The 20,752-nt window shown below is 41.1% G+C and overlaps 1 long non-coding RNA gene across 1 annotated transcript; it reads left to right on the top strand.

Moving 5' to 3' along the window:
* The first annotated feature begins 17,002 nt into the window (after window positions 1-17,002).
* On the top strand, window positions 17,003-18,602 carry LOC111265211 (uncharacterized). The gene is made up of 2 exons (XR_002683334.2): window positions 17,003-17,152; window positions 17,567-18,602. It is a non-coding gene; the product is annotated as an uncharacterized LOC111265211 (long non-coding RNA).
* The last annotated feature ends 2,150 nt before the right edge of the window (window positions 18,603-20,752 follow it).

Genomic DNA, 20,752 nt, shown 5'->3' with positions numbered 1-20,752 from the left:
GCTATGTGTGATTTCTCACTTACCAGTAAGTCGCAAATCATCTAGTTACATGATCGAGCACATCCTTGTATTGCAGTAGTCCTACGCAGCGCCCAGGTGATCTGATTGTGAAGAATGTACCGAGTGACAACCTCGTTCAACCTTATTCAACATAAATAGAAGTAGCCCTGATCCGTTCGTAACCTGAATATTGCTAAAAACAGATACATACGGTGTTTCTACGCATAGGGCGGATTAAATGTAGTACTATGCAATCGTCTATTAATGGGCTTTACGGCTCGAACTGAACACAGACGTTTTCACTCGTTAAATAAAAACCGGTCCTTTTAGCTAATAAAAGCATACATTCTGTCCCTTGGTGGTGTTATAGATTAAGCTAAGATCGGTATTCATTGGCTGTATAGCCTGACTAGAAAATGTAAAGAAGCGCTTATAGTCTCATACATAATATTTTTCCTGTTGTAATTGTAGGAAACAATGATTCAATCACTTCTAATTCGTATGAAGATCGTTAGCCTGTAAAGCGAACACAAATAGCGTAGATAAAGGTCCATTAAAAAAAACAATTAGGAAAGAACCATCGAAGCAATCGGTTATTAATTTCTGTATTTAAACGATTTCATCTTATGCACAAAAGAGATACATTGATTTTTTGTTCAATGGCGGATGTTTTCATTGTAAATTATGGCAAAGAAAAATCAATAGAAATGACAGCAGTGTAATTAGTCGGAATATAATAGATGTAGGACGCTGTATCATGTACTGATGGGGTCACAATATTGTATTATCGCGGTTGTAGTTGCCCAACACGCTAGTAAATTTAGTTGATTTCTATGAGTATATACACGTATGGGTGGGTATAAAACTCTGTAAAGGTTCTTTTCCCCTACTGTAAAGCGTAACGTCGTTGTGTATGCACAATGTGTATTATACTTATATTATAGAAAATCAGTACATTTGGCCATTGCGTGTATCTCTGTATATGTGTCCTATAGCGTCCGACCGCGATGTGTTGTTGAGGAAATCGTTCCTGTTCTGTCCTTTCCTTCCAGGCAGCCCGCACAACGGAAAGAGAGTTTGAAGACAATGTTTGTGTCTCTAGTCTCATGTAAATGCGCTTTGATGTTGAGATATCGTTTTCGCTAAATAAGCATTGGATGGGTCGACGGCTGTTATCATCCTTCCTACTTTTCTATCGTGTAACTCTTGGACGTGTCCCGCTTGGACTAGGCAAGTTTGATGCGTAATAGTAAGCGGAGATAATGGATGCAGCTTGTCAATAAGGGCAGCGTTCGGGCGTCTTCGCCCTCGTCATTGCTGTCGGAACAGGAAGGAGTTTGTATCCATCACACATGCGAGTCGTCGGTCACGGATACCGTCGAAATGACCATGAGAAGCTTTCATTGGGGCTTTGCTCTTTCCGCCCTCACCGTTGGCACCTTAAACCCAATAAAATTGAGTACAGCGAGTATTAAGGTGGTGGAAAAGGCCCAATGGTCTGGTAAAGTGATCACAGCAGGGAATCTAGAGACGAGAAGTTAACGATAATTTGGAAAAACGTAAAGCAGTGGGGAATAACATTTTTACTGTGGCGTTTGGCTCCCGTGCTGTTAGACGATTATTTATTTTTGAACAATCTGAACGTCTCTCGAGAAAATAGGAAGTTGCTCTCCTTGTCAGCCGTTGTACACGTTGAAAATGATTTTTCATTTTAGTGCTCAATATGCATGACTCTGTGTCTAAGTGAAAATGCTCCAAGGGCTTTTACCGTTGAATATATATGTTGAGCATGTGTTGGGATCGTTATCTGCTCCCATCACGTTGTATCGATTCTATTATTGGGCTCTGTAGCATCACTCCGATCACATTTTCATAACTTCGAAATGTTTCTAATAAACCTTTATACATCAGCCCATACATGATCTACAATGTATGGATTACAGTCAGGTAACATTAGGTCGACATCTTAGCTAAACCATCTATGACTTTCATTCAAAAAAAAAATGTCAGCATTTCATAGGCACAGGTCCTACCTTCAGCCAAGGCACTAAAAATAAATTCTGCATAATTCGTAGCTGGTTCGTTAGCTGCGGCGGGCACGTTACCTCTAATCATAGGTGTTTTCTCAATCTCCGTCAATGAACGCTTACGGAAATAATTGCCGAAACGACTGTCACCTAGAAAAGTACTACTAGCGTCATTTTTGGCGCACTTCCCAGATAGTGAGTAGTCATTGTATTTCTCAATGTAGTTTCACGTTCCTCTTCAGAAAGTTTTTGTACACAGATTGGAGTGTAGGTCTCTTTTAGAAACGTAAACAATCCCTATTTGCGCCGCCGTTTAAAAGCGCAACGAGAACGTTTACGCCAAGCAAGAGGAGTTGAAAACGTCACAGCGAAGCGCCGCCGTAGCACGAAGCGTGTTTGGCTGTCGGGTACTCGCCCGTCCGCCCGCGGATAAAAACCCTACTTTATAGGGGTACAAGGAGTGGTTATGGGGATGAAATCAGGATAACGACGACGACACACATAACTAACCCAACGTTCACACTATATTTGCAAAGCAATCACCGCGTTGCCTGGAAAAACCACGTCCCGAGGCTACGCCGCCGTCTGCTACGTTTTCCAATCCAAATACAACAACATCAACAACATTGTGCTACTATCTGCGAACTCAATCGCAGACAGCTTGAAAACGGGTTGCTGGCGAAATGCTTGGGTTAGTTAACAAGCTTTCTCATTCTCTATTCGCTGTTCGTGTTGTACCCTTGCAATTCTTCGTTCTCTTTCTTTAAGAAGCGTACCCCTTATTTTCTCTCGCTCGTTCCCTCAAACCCGGCTCTCAGAGGGGTCCGTCCTTGCCGAGAGCTTCTATGGCGGAACTATTTTGTTGGAGCGCAATACTCTCCGCTTTTTGGTGTCCTGCTCTTGAATTATCCTCGTTGTCGTCGTTGTTGCCGTCCTCCTGTTTGCACGCTTCGCCACGGCGTGCTATCGCGTCGGCCACAACCACCTCTCATTGCAGCTGCCACCTTCTCAGCGCCAGCTTCCTCTGCGGCGGTCTCCCAGGCGCCTTCATTCTATGACCTCAAACAGTGGATAATGACGTTGACAATGCTGAGGACAAAGGTTCGCGATGAGGGCAGGGCGTCTTCGTCGTTCGCCTGTTAGGCCTCTGTTCTGTTTGTTTGTGCATAGGCCATGGTTCGTACACAAACTGAGAGATACGCATGCATTTATATGTACCGTGGAGGGAAAACTACTAAAATCCAGCAGGAACACGATGACAACCAACAAAAGGATTCGAGAATTTAAAATATTTCCAGCCCTACTAATATGCACAGAACCTTGTCCCTTTCCTAATTCCTTGTAATGGAAAGCTTGTACGAGAAAAGCCAATTGGTGCTCCACGTTGTCTGGTTAGATTCAAATGAATGCATACAACTGCTGAGAAGAGATTTGTCCGTCGTCTAGGTCTACATTCGAGTTCGTAGTCGTGGAGTATGTTAGAAACGTGTAGTACGGCTATGTAAATACGCCGCGGCGTTAAGCAGTATTGATTATCCACTCTCGGCAGGGATACGATATTAAATAAACCGATCGTCTCGTGTTACTTTTACCTTTAGGACGATTGAAGGTCCAGCATGCGATGAACTTTGTATTGCAAACTCAGTCAGAAAGACTCACGATTTCCCTGAGATAAGGGGACCGATTTCTATTTAGCTAGGATTTATTTTTCATTGGCACTAGTACGTTCTTGGTCTTGTCACATGTGAAAGAATAGAAGCGCATCATTTCGTGTGCTGGTTCTACCAAAAACTCCTAATTAATAAACGTAATGTTCTGCTAAAAAACTTACATGGAGTTCATTTTAATTAGACTAGAAATAGACCGAGGACTGCGTCCATCACGCGATTATGCGAATCCCATACCAAACTCCTATTGACCTCTAAGACTCTTAGACAAACCGTCGGATCAGGAATAATGTCAGAAAACTACTGACAAAGTGTTCCCAATACTAAAAACACGTACCGCTCGAGTTAGGTGTGACAGCTAGGTCGGTGTCTGGATTCAGGTACGGTGAGCCATTCAGGTATTACATAGGTCTAAGTTTCATACTTAAAAACGGCGAAATTTGCTTGGTTGCTAGGGGTGCTCATACGACGGTGCGCACAGACTAAGCACCTTATAATGGTACACGTTTCTACATTTCAGTTGTGTTGCTAATGTAACTCCCGATAGGTGCATAGCCCATATCTTTGCTTGAAACAGCTCAAGTTAGGTATCAAGAAGGGGCTTATAAATATAGGCAGATTCTTATCTTCGAAATAGTCCTGTATTTTGAACGCATTTTTTACATACTTTAGAGTTGGGTATAAGCTATGCGCAGATTCAGGTTATGTTAATATAGCACTTTTTGCACCCTATTAGTATTCGTACAACGTTGTACGCTTTTGGTATCAAATGTATCGGCTGATTTCTGGCGCAATTCTCTTATAAACGTATAAATAATCAGGTCCCACACAGCTTCCGCGTTTCCTATTTTCAGGCTCCATATCATTAACTGCGCACTTATAATCTGATTGCATAACGTAAGCTGCTACTAGCAGCGTTTACATGCATTATATCAGTATAGTCGACCAAATTTTCCCAAAGCATAATCAGCTCTAATACTCCCGGAACATTCTTTATACCGTTCGATAGTGATTATCTTCTGAATCCTGCGTCGCTATTCATTACAATATGAACATGTGACTGAACGGAAAAGATTACAGAAAAACTTCAGATTTCGTTGATAAAAGTGCCTCATTTTCCAGAGAATGAACTTCAGAGATGGACAGTGTTGCAATAAGACCACTGCGACTACGAAAACCGAAAAGCTGAGTACCATGAACGTTCAAGGTCGTCCGAGGTGCAAATTATTTTTAAAAAAGTTCATTCACATTGTTCATCGTTTTCACGACCAAAGTCTTATCTATTCTTCTCTTTAGAAAGTCGATTGCTTACTAGAATACGCTCATATTTATAGGGTGCTTTCGTAATAGCTTATGGCTACATAGTAGCTAAGAGGCTAAACCTAGGCGAAGAGCAAATGTAGAATTAGGCTGGTGTTCCTTTAAAAATTATTTCTCCGGTGTTTAATGACTCCAGCAGGGTTGCGAAGCCTCCGTAAGTCTCGTGTCAGAGGTTGATCGGGTGTCTGCAGATTCCCGTTCTTCAGAGGGTGCCTACCCGCTTTTTTGAGGTCAAAAACTTCATAAATGATCATTTTTATCGCGACAGCGCCTTTTGAGCTATCCTCGCGAAGAGCGCCGTTAAATGTAGATCGTGCGGAATTTGATATACGTTCAATACTGGTAGGTTGCAATGAAATTTGGTTGTTGTGCCAGAATATACATACTGGGCACTGAGGCACTGTCAGAGGGGCGTACGTCCTGCTGAATTGAAGTCATGAAGTGCCTCAAACAGTAGTGTGTGTGCTAATATCTGTTCATATGTGAACATCTTTTATATGAGAACTCAAGGATAGATTCGGTTGCTCTCAACCATTGTCTGCAATAGTTCTATTCGGGCGGTCGCATCAGTTCTCATCGGTCTACCGCGGTATATACCATATCGGATCTTTCGGAGTAGGTTTCCGAAGATTAAGGAAACCTTCCTGTGTTACTGTGTGTCTGACCCATTAAACCAATTATAGAAACACTTCTAAGGAGTCAGTAGTTCTTTATTGTATATATACTTGATTTGCATAAGAGATTACTATTCAAACTAGTGATCTAGGCTTTGCAGCCGGTTCTATTTCCAAAGTAGTACTACAATATTAATAAATGAATGGGAGCAAATGCCGAGATGACCGCTTGCACGACTAAGAAGATAACAAAATAGGCACAAATGGCCTTGTATAGTTGACAGTGAATGAGTTGAAAGAATATATACAAGTCATTAACCCAAAAAGGGCATTTAATTAACGCCCCCTCCCACGCACATAACACACAACGCTACTTAAGCACTGTTTTTCCAGATCTTCTGCTGCAGCGTAAATAAGGATTTGGCTAATTAGCCGACTGGCTACAAGTTTGAATTGGATGATATTAGCTTTTACTATTTCCGTTCATATTAATTTGATCTATTTCAATATAATCGTTAGGCTCACGTCACATCTACGTTTAACGTCACTTTTTTTCTCACTTTACTCAAAACGGAGTTAATTGATTGTGACGTTTCCTTTCACCAACCCGTTGGCCCTGATCAGCATGAGCACCCTGCGTCCGCCCTGGCGCTTCTCCTTACGCACTTGATTTAGAAGTCATCATTTGTCCACATACGTCATATTGTACTTATTCAAGTGTTCATTGTGTTTATCAAAACACAATTTGCATATGGCTCTTAGATGACTCAATGCTCTTCCGGCTAGGTAGCCGGACCGTCAAATCGGTCCGGAGGGTGCTCGTGCGTGGAGTACGTTCCATCATATCGCTCACTCAGTGTAACGAGGCTCTCGTCATTCGGTTTCGACTTCCCCGCTAAGCCGGAACGTTGCCAATGATAAGGTCATCTTCAAATGTTTATAAGAAGCTCCTCTCATGAAGCCAACTGGTGAACAGGATGACTGCATCGTTGTAGTGAAAAGGGTTTTCATGCAGTGCAGAAATATGCTATGAAGTTAACATTTTCTGGTTACAAGTACATAGTATACAGATTAGATATTTCATAGGATTATTTCGTATAGGGTTTTTTTTTTCTACCACCCCCCTGTTTGATTTGAAGGAAATATGTGCCGAATAAAAATAACCTCTAGGTTATTCTTTTAACCTCCAATAGGCTATTAAAAGATAACATGAACTATTATTTTCACTAGGTATTATCACCGTTGCACCAAAGATTTAGACGAGGCTTCTGTTAATCTATATGTTTATAAGTATGATACCGTTTGAAAGCCACTCTAGAAATCGATGCTAGAGATATCATCGTATGACAGGCTTGATATTCACAGGCACGAAGTAAGCCATTCTAGTTGATCACAGTGAAGACGTTTATATGCACAAGTGATTCAAAGTTATGCTACTTGCTTAATTAATTCAAATTGTACATCAGTGACTGGTAACGTTCGATTTACTTAGATCGCCAATAACTCCTACTACTTTAATAGTATAACCTTATAGATGAACGGGAACAAAATTTAAGTCTCCCGACTGAGAAATCCAGCCTTGACCCCATTCTACTGATGTTGTCATTAACTACAAGTGAGCGGCAAAATGCGATTTCATGCTAGACGCTTTTACTGTATAAAACTTTGGTACACAAGGAGCAAGTCTGAACAATAATTAGACAGCGATTACTATATATATTAATAGGCATAAAAAATTATTGAAGACTCTTATTTAGCAACCACTACTCAACTCAATGGTACAACGTTTAAATATATGACAATGGCACATGTACTGCTTTAGCATACACGTTTTTTTTTAGTGAGAATACGAGATTCTTCAGCAGAAACGAATGATTAAGCATTCAGCGAAAATAATTACCTTAGCGGTCAGCTAATCATTCGTAATTCAAATGTCTCTCTGTGCTTAAGGTGCTCATCTGTGCATGATACGCTCGGATGGATCCAAGCAGGTATTTGTAAAGGAGGGCGTCTTCAAGATTATTGTAACCTTTTCTCCTGTCTACTTAATACCTTCTCCTTCGAAATGCGTCACTGTATAATGCTAGCATTTGCTTAATTCTCCTGCGCATGGCTTTTCGAAGTTGATTAAAGGAAGAAAACACTAGCCTACATGAGCTGGCGCGGTAGTGTTAGATACGGACACGGGTAGTCGCTAGGTGGTACTTGGAGGCCATGCCTACAGTCATCACTAAGGTGGCCACGCAATAGATGCAGTAGTAGAACTATAGAATGGATGGCAGGTCGACTACTGTTAAGTAGCCCGACGCTTTATCTGTCATCCTAGAATATCTATGCATATATGTGTTACTCCTACAGATATGTTAATTTCGAGCTAGAAATCTGGGCGAAAGGACGGTTGGCTGGCTCACTTACGGATGAACAAGCCCTAAAGCAATTTCCCTTCAGATGAGGTGGCGGAGACAGAATTGGCGCAAAGACGTTGGTGAGCGACGATCTATTGGAGGCTCGGGTCGGCGTTAGGAGGTCATTTCCAAAGAAAAAAGGAGCCAAATACAATAATATAGAAAAAGTAAAGACAACAACAATAGCAGCAGCAGCAGCAGCAGCAAGAATAACCACCACAGAAGCATCGCTTACAGCTGCTGGAGAAGACGCGCGAACAGGGTCGCGCTGCTACGGTAGCCTTCGATATGTATGACTATATTTGCTTGTATATTATTGTTACCGTTCCGTCTTTGGTGCCGGCCTGTTGAAGTGGTTTATTTATGGAGGGAGCATTATTGAAAGTTGTGTTATGATGAAAGCAGAAGCAGACGTGCTTCGAACGAAAGCTTGTACGACGGGCGTAACAACTGGCTCCGCTGGATGGATACTTGTAGTAGTTTAGCCTCGTTTGTACCTGTCCCCGTGCAGCCTTTTTAACTAAGGCACTGAATGGACGAGGCAGAAGGAGAGGCCAACTGCGAGAAAAACGGGAAGCATAATAACGCCGAGAATAGAATTAGACAAAACGGTCACCGCCGAATCAATGGCGGCAGCATTGAAATGTATATCCGAATGTGATATTACATCTACCAACAGCTTGATCAACAATGCAACATGGAACTCGTTCATCGTTAAGAAGCTTTCATCAGGGTCAGTTAATTCTTTAGTTAAGCGGGGTGTGCTAAGTCTGCTCATGTTCATTTGGCTTACGACCAAAGAAACGCTTAATGTGGCTATTAGAAATTAGTCAAATTGAACGAACCCGGGCAGTGCTTTGGTTCAAGTGTTTTTCTATAATAAGAACGATCAATGATGAATTGGCCTAGCAACGTAAGTTAGAAAGTCTTCGCCTGTGAAGGCCAGGAAATGGCTGGTTGTTTCGTATTGCAGACACGGTATTGCCACATCGACAGGCGTCTTGTGGAGACGCGTCCGAACCCAGGAGGCCAATCAGCAAACAGATCAGCCACTTTTGTGTTTCAACTTTTAAAACGGCCTTGACTGACCCTCTCGTTACCTATGATTACTTAGCAACGAACTTACAAAGGTGCCTATTGCCCATGCAGACCTCCTTGTGATCATGCCGTCTGAAATACTGCGCCGATGCATGACTGTGTTAGAAGTTCTGGCATTTAGTCTGTTCTCGAATGACGTTTCGTCAGTTGATCAAAGCTGACGTGCAATATACTAGGTGAGCTGGGCTTGAGCTAGTAATTTCTGACTTCTCCAATCGTAGATGATGTTTATTTGCTCTTGTCACATCGAAAGTTCAACGATCTACTAAGAATCCAAACCGTCAGATCAGGCAGGAATAATAGGGCATGCCTTTCGAAGTATTGTTGTATGTTTGTGAAATGATTACGAAATCTGGTTCGAAAGGGTGTGCCTAGGTACAGTGCTAGACCTATCCTCAGGTTTTTGCACACCTACTGACAAAATGCCGATCTTACGGTGAAATAGGATCGTGCACTCGAAGCATAGTCAGCGATGTAATAAACTAACCTTCCGGCGTCAACAGGGGACAAGTTGAATTGAAAAGCTATTATCTACGTAAACAATGCAAATAACGGCCGCTTACCTTAGATTTGTTATTTCGCATTGGTACAGCATGTATAAACATAATAGCTAGACAACAGCTTCACTCGATTGTACCGTTCCTCTTACCGTGAATAAACAGTCACTGTTTTGTAAATTGCTAGTTCGAGTACACATGTAAATGGAATTGTATTTAAGAGAAAAACGCACTCGCAGAGCTGAGCTATTTATATTTATGTTCTCATCAAAGTAAACAATATACTTAGGAACTTTATGTTTATAAGAAATATTAATATTTATAACCATTTTCTAAATAATCAGTTTTTATGCGAGCACAACGTTATACGTGGCTTTTTCGTGACTAAAGTCACCTGTCTCATTGTAACCTTCGCGTATCTGCTTCAATGTATACAACAAGGATGGGTATGCCTTTTTGATGGACTTATTGTTAACCTAATTATATTGTTGATTTCTGGCGTTAACGGTGGTGACTGATTTATAGGTCAAACGACATCGTGGCCTGAACACAGCCTATATTGAATACCGCAAGAGTGAAACGGCTAGGTCCGCTGGACTGAAGAATCAGTATGCGCAGTGCAACTTCCAAATCTCTCCAAAAATAACAGTAGCGTTTCCGTGAGCACCTTCGATCAAACCGAGTTAGCTTTGTTTGGCTTTTTAGATTGATTTGCGATAGATTTCACGATGATCTAAATAAAGTTACAAAGGGAGTTAACAATCTCAAAAAAAAAAATCACTAGAAACGGGACGAATATAAAATGAATAATCCTATACCTGCAGGTAATCCTAGATCAAGTCATGTCAGCTGCCGAAGCAGAAACTTAGTCAATTGTATAGAACGTATCTAGATAATAGGCAGCTGCTTCGAGTCACCTTAAGTGACACCCTGTGGCGACTTTACTGCTGATGAAAATGGCGTGGTGCTCGGCAGGACTAAGCTGCTGATCTTAAAAAGGCTACGATGGTTACTTTGAGCCTTATAATAATAAAATATATTCTATTGAATTCAGAGGTATATTTTGCTCAAGGTGTTACAGCGTTTGTATCGCAGGGGTTATTCAATCCAGAGATAGTCTTCGATCGATCCTTTTCAGTTCGATTGTAGCGTCTGCTGAAACGTAAAGTAGCTTTTATTATTGTTATTATATAATTAATTTTCGTTATTATTAGTTAGTTAGTGACACTACCAAATGGAATTACTACGAATAATTGTGATCCATAATTTCGAAATCGCATTTGTTCATGCGTTTAATAAAGTTTGGTTGATATTTTTAAAATACCAAAAGGCATTAATTAGTGTAGGTATTCGTTGACTGAAGTGCGCGTGCTGTATTTGGCAGTAAAGGCTCCAGTTGATTCCAGAATAGCAAAAGCATCACTGACAACGCTTGGCTGGATCAACAAGCCTTTGATCTAAAGTTTTCTCAAATTCAGGAACAGGGTAGAACTGCCAAACTCTGTTCGCTAATCAATGTAGACAGTTTATTGTTCGGAAAAAATCGACGCTCCGGAGATTTTAATTGCTCGCCCTGGCATAATCTTTGCATTCGCTGTCAACGTAGTTATACCGACGTAAAAGGTAAATATCCTTATGAGCCATATATCAAAGTGGCATCCATTCCAATCAGTGTTCTAACCTGGCTAATACGATGCAGAATATAGCAGAATTGAAACATAGTTACATTTTAGAAGTTCTAATCGGGCTTATACGAAGTCGCTAAGGGCAACCGTTAGTGAACGGTGGGTCGTAAAATATGTGATACGTTAGCATTAGCATTATGCACTGCATCATTGGTCTTCCAGACCATGGTGATGAGGTGCCGGATGTCGAGCTATCACATGTGCACCGACGGTTTTTCCTAGCGTCCTTCCCACTCGTCCCGTTAGGTGAGATGATAAATCTATTTCATATTTTTTTTCTCGCTATTGAGCATACACTATATAGTCTTGGAAGCTGCTCTACCCCTTGACGCGTCCACGCTAAGGATAGCAGACACGAAGCACAAGCTACCTTCGGCGTTGCTTGTCCAGAAAACTTCGCCGGGTCCTCGGTTGTGATCTAGTGAATAGCACGAAATCATCCGCGTATAGGAGTTCACTCGGTATCGGGCGTGCTGTGCCTTGATCTCGTAACTATGGATTAAGGCTGGAGCTCATGGGGCTCTAACTGTTGTATCTTGTTTAGCTTCATGTGATTTATTAGGAGCAAGATTTGAAGGTTGAATTTTTCGAGGGCATATCTTCCCGTCAGCGGATAGCAGAAAAACGGAGAGGACAGGATAATTTTTTTTTAATAAGGGATATGTACTTTCTCTTCTGACTTATACTTTTTATGTTGTCTGCCCTAACAGCCATAGGATGGTCACCCTTTGCTGCATCGTTGCATTGATAGAGCTGCATGTCTCGTCATAGATGTAGCTAGATTCTGTTTAGGCATTCAGTATAAACGATTGTAAAACGTCTTGAAGTGATTTGCAATCAATTTCCTTCATCCAAGGTAGACCCACAGGAAATCCATAAATGAACACCGTGTATACGTATATTGAATTAAGCTCATTGCTCGATCCGTCGATTGATGTCTTGTGTCTGCAAAGGCTCAAGACGGTCGGTTCATCTAGTTTGACACGAGCAGATCTAATCAAATTAAGTAAGCCTGAGCTCATGCCCTTTGCAACCTATCTATTTACATATGTATATCAAACGGGCATTCTTACCGTTTTGTACTAGAACATTTAGCGGCATTACTTTTGGGACGGCTACTCGTGGAGGCATAACGTAGGAAATATCCACTTAGTTGTATTTGGCCTCATTTAGTAAAGCCTGTAAATATCTATTCACTGATATTTTAAGATTATGTGCTGATAAGCCTTTCTTGACTGTTACGGTAGGAGACATCTCTATTACAAGGTAAAATGTCTCCTGTTTCCTACATGTAATCACTACGACTAGGCAGTAAGTGATTACTTCGTATGTCATGTAGCCTTTATACGATTTTAATCTCGATTTTAATGTGTTTACGTTACAATCAATGGGATGAGCCAATGCATTTATCACTACAATCTAAAAAGGTAGCGGTACGATGCTTTAATTGCTGGTTTTAAGTTAAAAAAAATTCAATCTTACGCTCGATTTACTTCTGTTCTTCATTGTGGTATCTGTTTGCGGTACTGTTGCTGCACCTAGGCGATATTTTTTTTCTGTCTTGTAACATAATTTTATCCGGCACAGACTTTAACGGCATGGACACGGCCATTGCAATTCTTAATAAGTGAAAAAATCAAAAAAATTAATTGTACTTAGGGTAAAACCTCTTAGAACAAACACTTTACGCGTCACCAAAAACCATCAACACGTATTTAGCATGGAATTATATAACCTAATAATTGTTGGTTTTCTAATTTATCCGTTAAATACATGAGCTGCAACTAACCTTCGAGACAGACTGTATAATAATACAATAAATAAACAAATCAACAAAAAAATATATGCATAAATATTAAGATGTATTTGACAGTCCATTTACTGATTATTTATCGAAAAGTATCGGGCAAATCTGAAAGCACCATATTAGAGTTACGATTATATTTGTTCGTATTAAGTAGACAGGATCAAACTTTAGTACGTTGCAAAGGTTAACAGCTTTTAAACTGCGGTCCAGAGGTGTTCGATAGACGTAGTTGTAACGACGCTGCCTTTGCAGGTTCTCACTGGAAGCTCGATGCTGTCAAAAATAACATCCCTCTGCGCCATTTCTCACAAGCAAAACAGAACCCTTGACCTTTGAAACCCGAACAAACCGATAATTTCAAACACGTTTTCATTGAGGGCTTGAATAGTTTCGAAAATTAACTCTCAACCAAAACTCCTTCTTTCTCGGTTCGCTTCAGCTTGCGTTAAAGCCATAGCCATTTACCAGGCTGCTAACACCCCAGAGACTATTTAGCTTCCAAAAAATAAGACGATGCTGTACTTACCGCCGCCGCGTACGAATTCCAGAAGATTGTGTAATGTTTCTTCGATGACCTTGAAAAACAATTGCACGTACAATATTTGCTGACTATGGTATATATATATATCCTCCCAAGTTAGAAGTTAAAATTTCTGTGTACTAACCAGCTAGCGTATAGTTTCGAGCCGTCTTACATTTTGACGATAATAGTCAGTATTCTGAAAAGACTATATGCTCTGCGTTAAAAGTATAACTCCCCAGATCGATTCATAGGGCAGGTTAAATAAGGGCAGATGGACAAATACCGTAGCGCTTGAAGCCTAGTTGCGTAAATATAGTCGGGGTATAAAGTTGATTCGCTGACCCGTATCATAATCGGATGTCTTTGAGGTAAGCAATTAACCAAAAGTATACATTTCATGTAATAGAAAAACAATTGAAGAATATTTTATGTACACTAGTGATCTCGATACGGTATAGACAAAAACGAAAAGCCATTTGATATTAACTGCGGCCTTGCTGAAGCTTCATTACAGCCACCCACAAATACTGTGTGTGTTCTCCGTAAGTAATAAATTATTGATTAAATATTGGTTTTTACTGGGCCATGAATTTGCTTCGCTTTCTTCTCATAGTACAGAAAAATTTTCACTGAGATTTAGTACCCAAGCCCAACTTCCATCCTTGAGAGACCTTCTATCGCGGTATATGGCTTTTAGAGAGTAAGTTTTAAGTTTACTGACTCAGAACGTTTTACGGTGGCCTCCCTGCACGGGCAGGGAAAATTGCTAGTTAAGAGAAGGTTACATCAGAATGTGAAAGACGACGTGATGCACTTAATTACGAAAAAAAGATATCAGTTGTTAAGTTAGACTAACCCCTTCAAGAAATATTCCAATTTTTAAGTAAAAAAAAAATATACCTTGCGGTTTTTATTTGTCTACCAGGACATTTCCCTACTTGCAGGTAGCATATTTAGTGTGCTTGTTATAATTAGACTTTCACTACTAGCTAACAAGTGACACGGCCGACAGGAAGTTTGCTCAACGGCGGTGCACTTTGAACGATACTAAGCGAGCCAGCAATGGTTCAACTGAATAAACAAGAACATTTCCCTACAGTCTTTCATTAGCGTGCAGCGGAGCCGTGATCAATATTTATGTTTGCACAGACATTAGCACGGCGCGTTGGGAAAATGGTGTAGGAAAACACGAAATCCGAATCAAATCATTATTTACAGGACCTCTGAACTGTTCGAGTGTTTTTGTTTGAGCTGTGCCTTGTGCAGCAGAACTCGTCCTTTCATATCATCAGCCAGTCAAGCCGTTCAAATTTGGTAGATCTCAGAAAGCATGCCTTTTCTCTACCATCCGTTATAAGCATCGGAATCGACAGTTAATCGAATTCTAACTGCATACAACTTCCAGCTTAGCTAAGGGCGTTGAGGCAAAGTATCACCAATGAAGAATCTTCCATTCGTCATGGAACTGGGTCATGGAAGAGGGCAGCAATGACCATGACAGTGAAGGCGTCATGAAAATTTGTACGAATATAGTTATTTCGCGGTGGAAATGAAAAGCGCGTGATCCAAGTTGGAGTTCTCATGCGTCAAGTTCTCTGTCGCTCTTCACACCGACCTCCAAACTCGCTCGGTTCGAAATGGTTACCGTAGCTTTCAAGACCTTCTCGGCCGACGACGTCGTCATCACGGATGAGGGCCTGAGCCTTAATTACTCCCCTGAGGTCGTACCGTTGGCTCGAAAGTTTTGTTACGGCCGGCTGTTCAGCTGTTTCGAAAGTCGGGACAACTTGGATTCACCTGTCGGCGAGCCAAATTCGACAATAAGCAGCAGGAAAGCCCAGAGGCGAGGTCGCTAGACGTCAACAGAATGGATTTTACGCTCCTAGAACGTGCGATGTTCTACTACGGCTACGTTTAGTTGACTGGCCGCTCCCGTGCTTCGTTTAATCTTCCCTTGCCTTGATCGCTGCATTCGTTATCGTGATCAACACCTTTAGACTGTATGGTCAAACTTTGTCCACGCCAGTTACAAGTTCGCTAATAGACAAAACGTTCTAACGTTATTTTAGTAAGCGAAAACCTTAATGAACAAATCTGCTGCTAGAAGTCACTCTGTCCTTAAAAAACAGAACACCTTTTTGCGCATGTGTTTTTAGAAGCTTTCTACGGATGTTTTCTTTCGAGAGATGGCCGTCTGTGTGAGACTGTGCCTGTTTTATCCGCGATCATTATTTCGTTATAGCTACTTTCCGGTGAAATCAGGCCTTCACGTCCCCGTGAACGGAGACGTGAAACTTGGACAATGTGATACATAGTGTAGCAATTACGTCGGAAGGAATAAAAAATCGCTTTCGTAACAAGTTGCTGCTTGTTCTGCATTTTCTTTTTCGCATAAGAAATTACATTAATTCCAAGATCTCTTCTTAATTAAACTTAGGATTCTGTTCTTTACAAGTCATTAACGTGTATTCTCGCAGGTAAAAATAGCTTTCTGTATAGATAACGAATCTGGTGTCTGTTGATGAACATAGTTATTAGTCGATAGCTATTAGTGGATACTTCAGAATGTTCAAAAAGCCACGAAATTCTCTGGAAAATTAACGAAAAAATATGAATCAACCAGCAAGGTGGTCGTTCAATAAGAATCTCCGTTTCCATTGAAAAATCAGGAATCACCATTACTACAATATCGACTCATACCACCGCCAAACACAAAATCGAGCACAGATAAATCCTCTGTGTTTCTTTGTAGTTCACTTTGGTTGATAAATGGCTCCTGTTCTCCCTGCGATAGGAGGAAAAAGCACATTCGATGTAAGGACAATATGCAAGCCTTGGTAAAGTCGCAGTCCACTGCTACCAGCTACATTCTACCGCGGTTTAGAAGTTGTTCTTTCTTCGTTGCATGTACATTATGTAAAGCAATCTGTAAAGTTCAATATTCCCGCCAAACGATCCTATCAGAAACGCCCATTACAGCCCCCAGGGTAGTCTGTTCGACCTGAAAAGATTTCGAACGATGACAGAACCGTGTCTGTAGCAGATGACTACCCACATCAGATCATTTCGTTCCTTCGATTTGACATATCCTCAACAGTAAAACACTTTTTTAACATAACTGATACAAAAAAACAAGATTATTTTTAAACCAAAATTGAAGCCAATGCTTTTTCTTTTAAAATAATGTTACTAAATATGCTTCATTTTGTTTGATCACCGTATGCCACTTTTCTGATAATACCATAACCCCATCACCGTCAAACTTCTGCGGTTTCTTGCAAGAAATTTTTGCATACCTTGAAGAATTAACATCACTGAGGAATTTTCGCGGAATCTTAGACAGGCGCTAGTTAGATAATTCTGAGGTCTGAATTATAGGCCAGATGCATTGAAATGCCTTTAGTATTTTCGGATAGCTAAAGATCCATGTGGCCTGGCCTGGCCTGGCGTTGTTACGGTGGAAGACGAAGCCTTTTTTTCTCATTGATACCGGTGGATTTTTCTTAATGGTTTGTTGTAATCGTTTAAATTCTGATAGTAGAAGTACGAATCAATTGCTTTTCCAGGCAGCAACAACTAATCACGCACGGTTCCTTTTCAGTTTCACCAAACACATAACATGACCTTCTTTAGCGTCACTCTAGGCTTTACCACAAATTTTGAAGCACAGTATTCATCAGCCGTAATCAACCGCTTTAGAGATAACTTAATTTTGTACATTTCTATAGAATTTCGTTACGACTGCATCAGTTACTATCGCACCTAAACATCAAGCTTTCTTCAGAAAATTTAAAACTATTTGATGATAAATACTTAATACTTCGTCGATATTATGGCTGCTCACGTTTTCGTGTCGGTTTCACCTAACTTCAGCAACTTTTTCAGTATCTTTTTTACGCTATATTTCACATCGAAATTTCCAGAACGAGAGCGACTGAACCATCATTGGTCTGTTTCGTCCGATAACGTATCTCGACCGTAAACGACACGGATTTTTTATGGGCCTGGGCAGCATTTGTGCCGTTATCGTAATAAAACTGTAAAATATAATGCATTTTTGTGGAAATTTCACCCATCTTCAAAGAACTCTGTCTTGAGTTTGGATGAAAGCACTTCAGCACGTATACTAAGATACGTCTTTTTATTTATGCTATATGAAAAACGTCGGTTAAGGTCGAAAATCAACGCTCAGCGATAAAATTTGTGTACTTCAAACATCGCAATACTAAAAAAATTCATTGAAAACTGGCGGAAGGAATTAGGCAATGGTATGTGTATAGTAGCAACGTTTTAAAAACGAAGCCTTGGGTATTGTGGATCAGCGGTGACGTAATCAGACGGCAAGACGCGAATAACAAGAATACGTCGCCATAATCAAGACGTGTTTTCGCAGCAACAGAACGTGGAGTCGAAGCGCTCTGTCGGCCAAAGCTGGCATTTCGTATGAAATGTGTTACAAAATTATAATCTAACACTGAAAACGCAAGAACTGAGTAAAAAATTGGCAGTTGTTCCCAGTGTGAATTGCGTGGTCCCAGTGTCAATTAGAAGTGGGCGCGTGCATTCCACGTGTAATTGGCGAAACTTGAATCAACAAAAAAACTCGCCGGGGGCATACGGCCGTCATAGACGAGGCATGATTCGATATTCACCGCCAGCCGGAGAGGAACCAGCCAAGAGAATAGTCGTGGCCCCAGAGAGAAGTCGGGTTCGGTAACAGTGTAGAGTAGATTTGGACGTAAGGTAATAATAGTACCTGCAACGGATATCAGGGGTATCTGCCACTATAAGGTACTCGCCGAAAATAAAGCAATGAATACAGCTCACTATCTCGAGTTTCTCAAGGGACTCACAGACCACTGACACGCAGTCTGATTACTTGACGACAACGCCAGACCTCATTACTCTACTTCAATTACTTCCTGGATTAAGTAAAAGAATATTCAACGTCGGTTTTAACCCGCTTATTCTTCCGATTTAAGTCCGTGTAATTACGAAGCTTTTCATACGCCACTGTCAATTTACCTTTAAAAGCCATAGATGGATGAATCTCTTATGAGAATACGAATAGTAGGTATATGGATGTCTAGAGCGTCCCGATAAGTGTTAAAAAAATAAAAGAAAATACTTTTAGCATATACTAAAAATCATTACCGTAGTTCAACTAATTCGAAACTTACTAAATTTTAAAGATTGCCGGATTCGCTCCTAACAGTAAACATAAAAAAATAAACTTGGAGGTTTCGTTTAGAATCGCAATAACAGGTTCATAAAATTTCTAGGCAGATATGCGGATTATGTAACTTAGGTATGAAGTAGCAGTTCTAACATTGTTGTGTGCCTATGCAATATATTTGTTCACATTTACTTACATGCAGTTTATTTAGCTACAACTAATACACAACTATCTGTTATTAATCATGTGTGCCGTGCACCACGGTAACATCGTCTCTCCCGTCCGGGTCGCATTGATACGGTGTATATACGCGTATATTGTACATTGATGCGAGGGCATACGGTAACCACTAATCTTTGTGTCGCGTCATGCGTGGTACCATGTGTGTCTGGGCTATTATATGCCGGGGTTCGTTAACACCAATTCTAATGGCGTGTGGCCAGGTGACACTACTGTGTATCGTATTGCGTGATTGAGTTGGTATTTAGGTGTTTGCCATAAATACATACAGACAGATATACGTTTCTCTATGTGACGCTCAAGCTGAATTAAGTAGTACTAACCGATAACTGGCGTGTATAAGTTGAGGTATAGACAGTCCTCGCTTTGCTGTTCCTGCCCGACCAAGAAGGATGTAAGACGGCGAAGTTGATCGAGTCTTTGACGCGGCATTCGCTGAAGCGCTTCCGTTTCATTGCTAACGTCGGGTGGACGTTGGGGGCAGACCGGCGCTAGTCGATCAGCCATTCGAATCCCTTTCCAGTGCTGTGGGGTGCCCGGTGGCATGAAACGCATGGCGCCTGTCGGAGGTGATGCATACGGCACGCCCAGATAAACCTCGACAGGCGGTAAAGGGTCGCCATTACTACCGGCAACACCTTCTGGAGTCACGAGTAGTCCTTTCAGGGCACCGTATCGGGTGGTTATCGTCCGTGAACTTAGACGCGAGGCGCCGAACACGTCCTTTGAACATAGTGCTATGCTAACAATGATTAGAAAAAAACATTCGCAGGCATTACTATATCTATGCGATAAGACTGGCCGGTACATAGTGAAAGCCAGCGATAGGAACCCGCTCCCAGCGGATCACACGAAGCCCACACTAAAATGACGGCAATTGATGATCGAGGCGAATTCTCTAAGGCAATTATTTGATTAGCCTCGTAAGTGTCTCTATCTCCTATGTCACACGACTCATTCCGACTGCTGCGCACCGCAGTGCCATCACTTTACCACATGCATTCTTTAGTGATTCCGTCGTTTCGGAGTTTGGGGCATCAGTTCAGGATATGCCAGGTGCGACGAGTTCGTAACTGTCCACATAGAAAACCCTTTTGAACCTGAACTGTGCAAGAAGTCCAAGAAGAAGCTTGAAACAACAGGTAGCACTCTTTCTCACAACGGGAAGGCTACATACAAGAACGGCACTTGGTATCCTTTGACGGTACAACTCACGTGTGCATTATCCTATGTAATCCATACACTCGAATTCCATATTGTGACTGTTTACCAATTAGTCACTGCTGATCTTCCCATCTTCTTATCAATCGTTTCAACCTCTCGTTTCGTTCCAGTTCCAACTTATAGAAATACTAGCAAGGTAATAATAATAATAATAACAATAGTAAGTAATATCAATTCAGTATACGCAGACATCGATTTAATGATTCTAAATCGATTCATAATGTAAAAGATAATGTCGGATCGTAATCTTTATTATCATTCGTATCTGCAACACGAGCTGCTCAATGGCGTTTGTGAATGAAATCGGCGAGTAGTATTTTTTTACCAACACACGCTCAAGCATTTTATGCAGGGTGCGTGCACAAGACACAAACTGCATCCCTCATCCCGCTTAGCGCGCGAGATCGTTCATAGGCTTTGTGAGATCGTTTTGACCGGTATAGAACTCCGGGGGATACCTCCCCTGTGC

The sequence above is a fragment of the Varroa jacobsoni genome, unplaced genomic scaffold, assembly GCF_002532875.2.
Source record: "Varroa jacobsoni isolate VJ856 unplaced genomic scaffold, vjacob_1.0 scaffold_944, whole genome shotgun sequence".
Taxonomy (NCBI): Eukaryota; Metazoa; Arthropoda; class Arachnida; order Mesostigmata; family Varroidae; genus Varroa; species Varroa jacobsoni.
The sequence above is the reverse complement of the archived record's forward strand: the minus strand, read 5'-3'. Positions and strand labels throughout refer to the sequence as shown.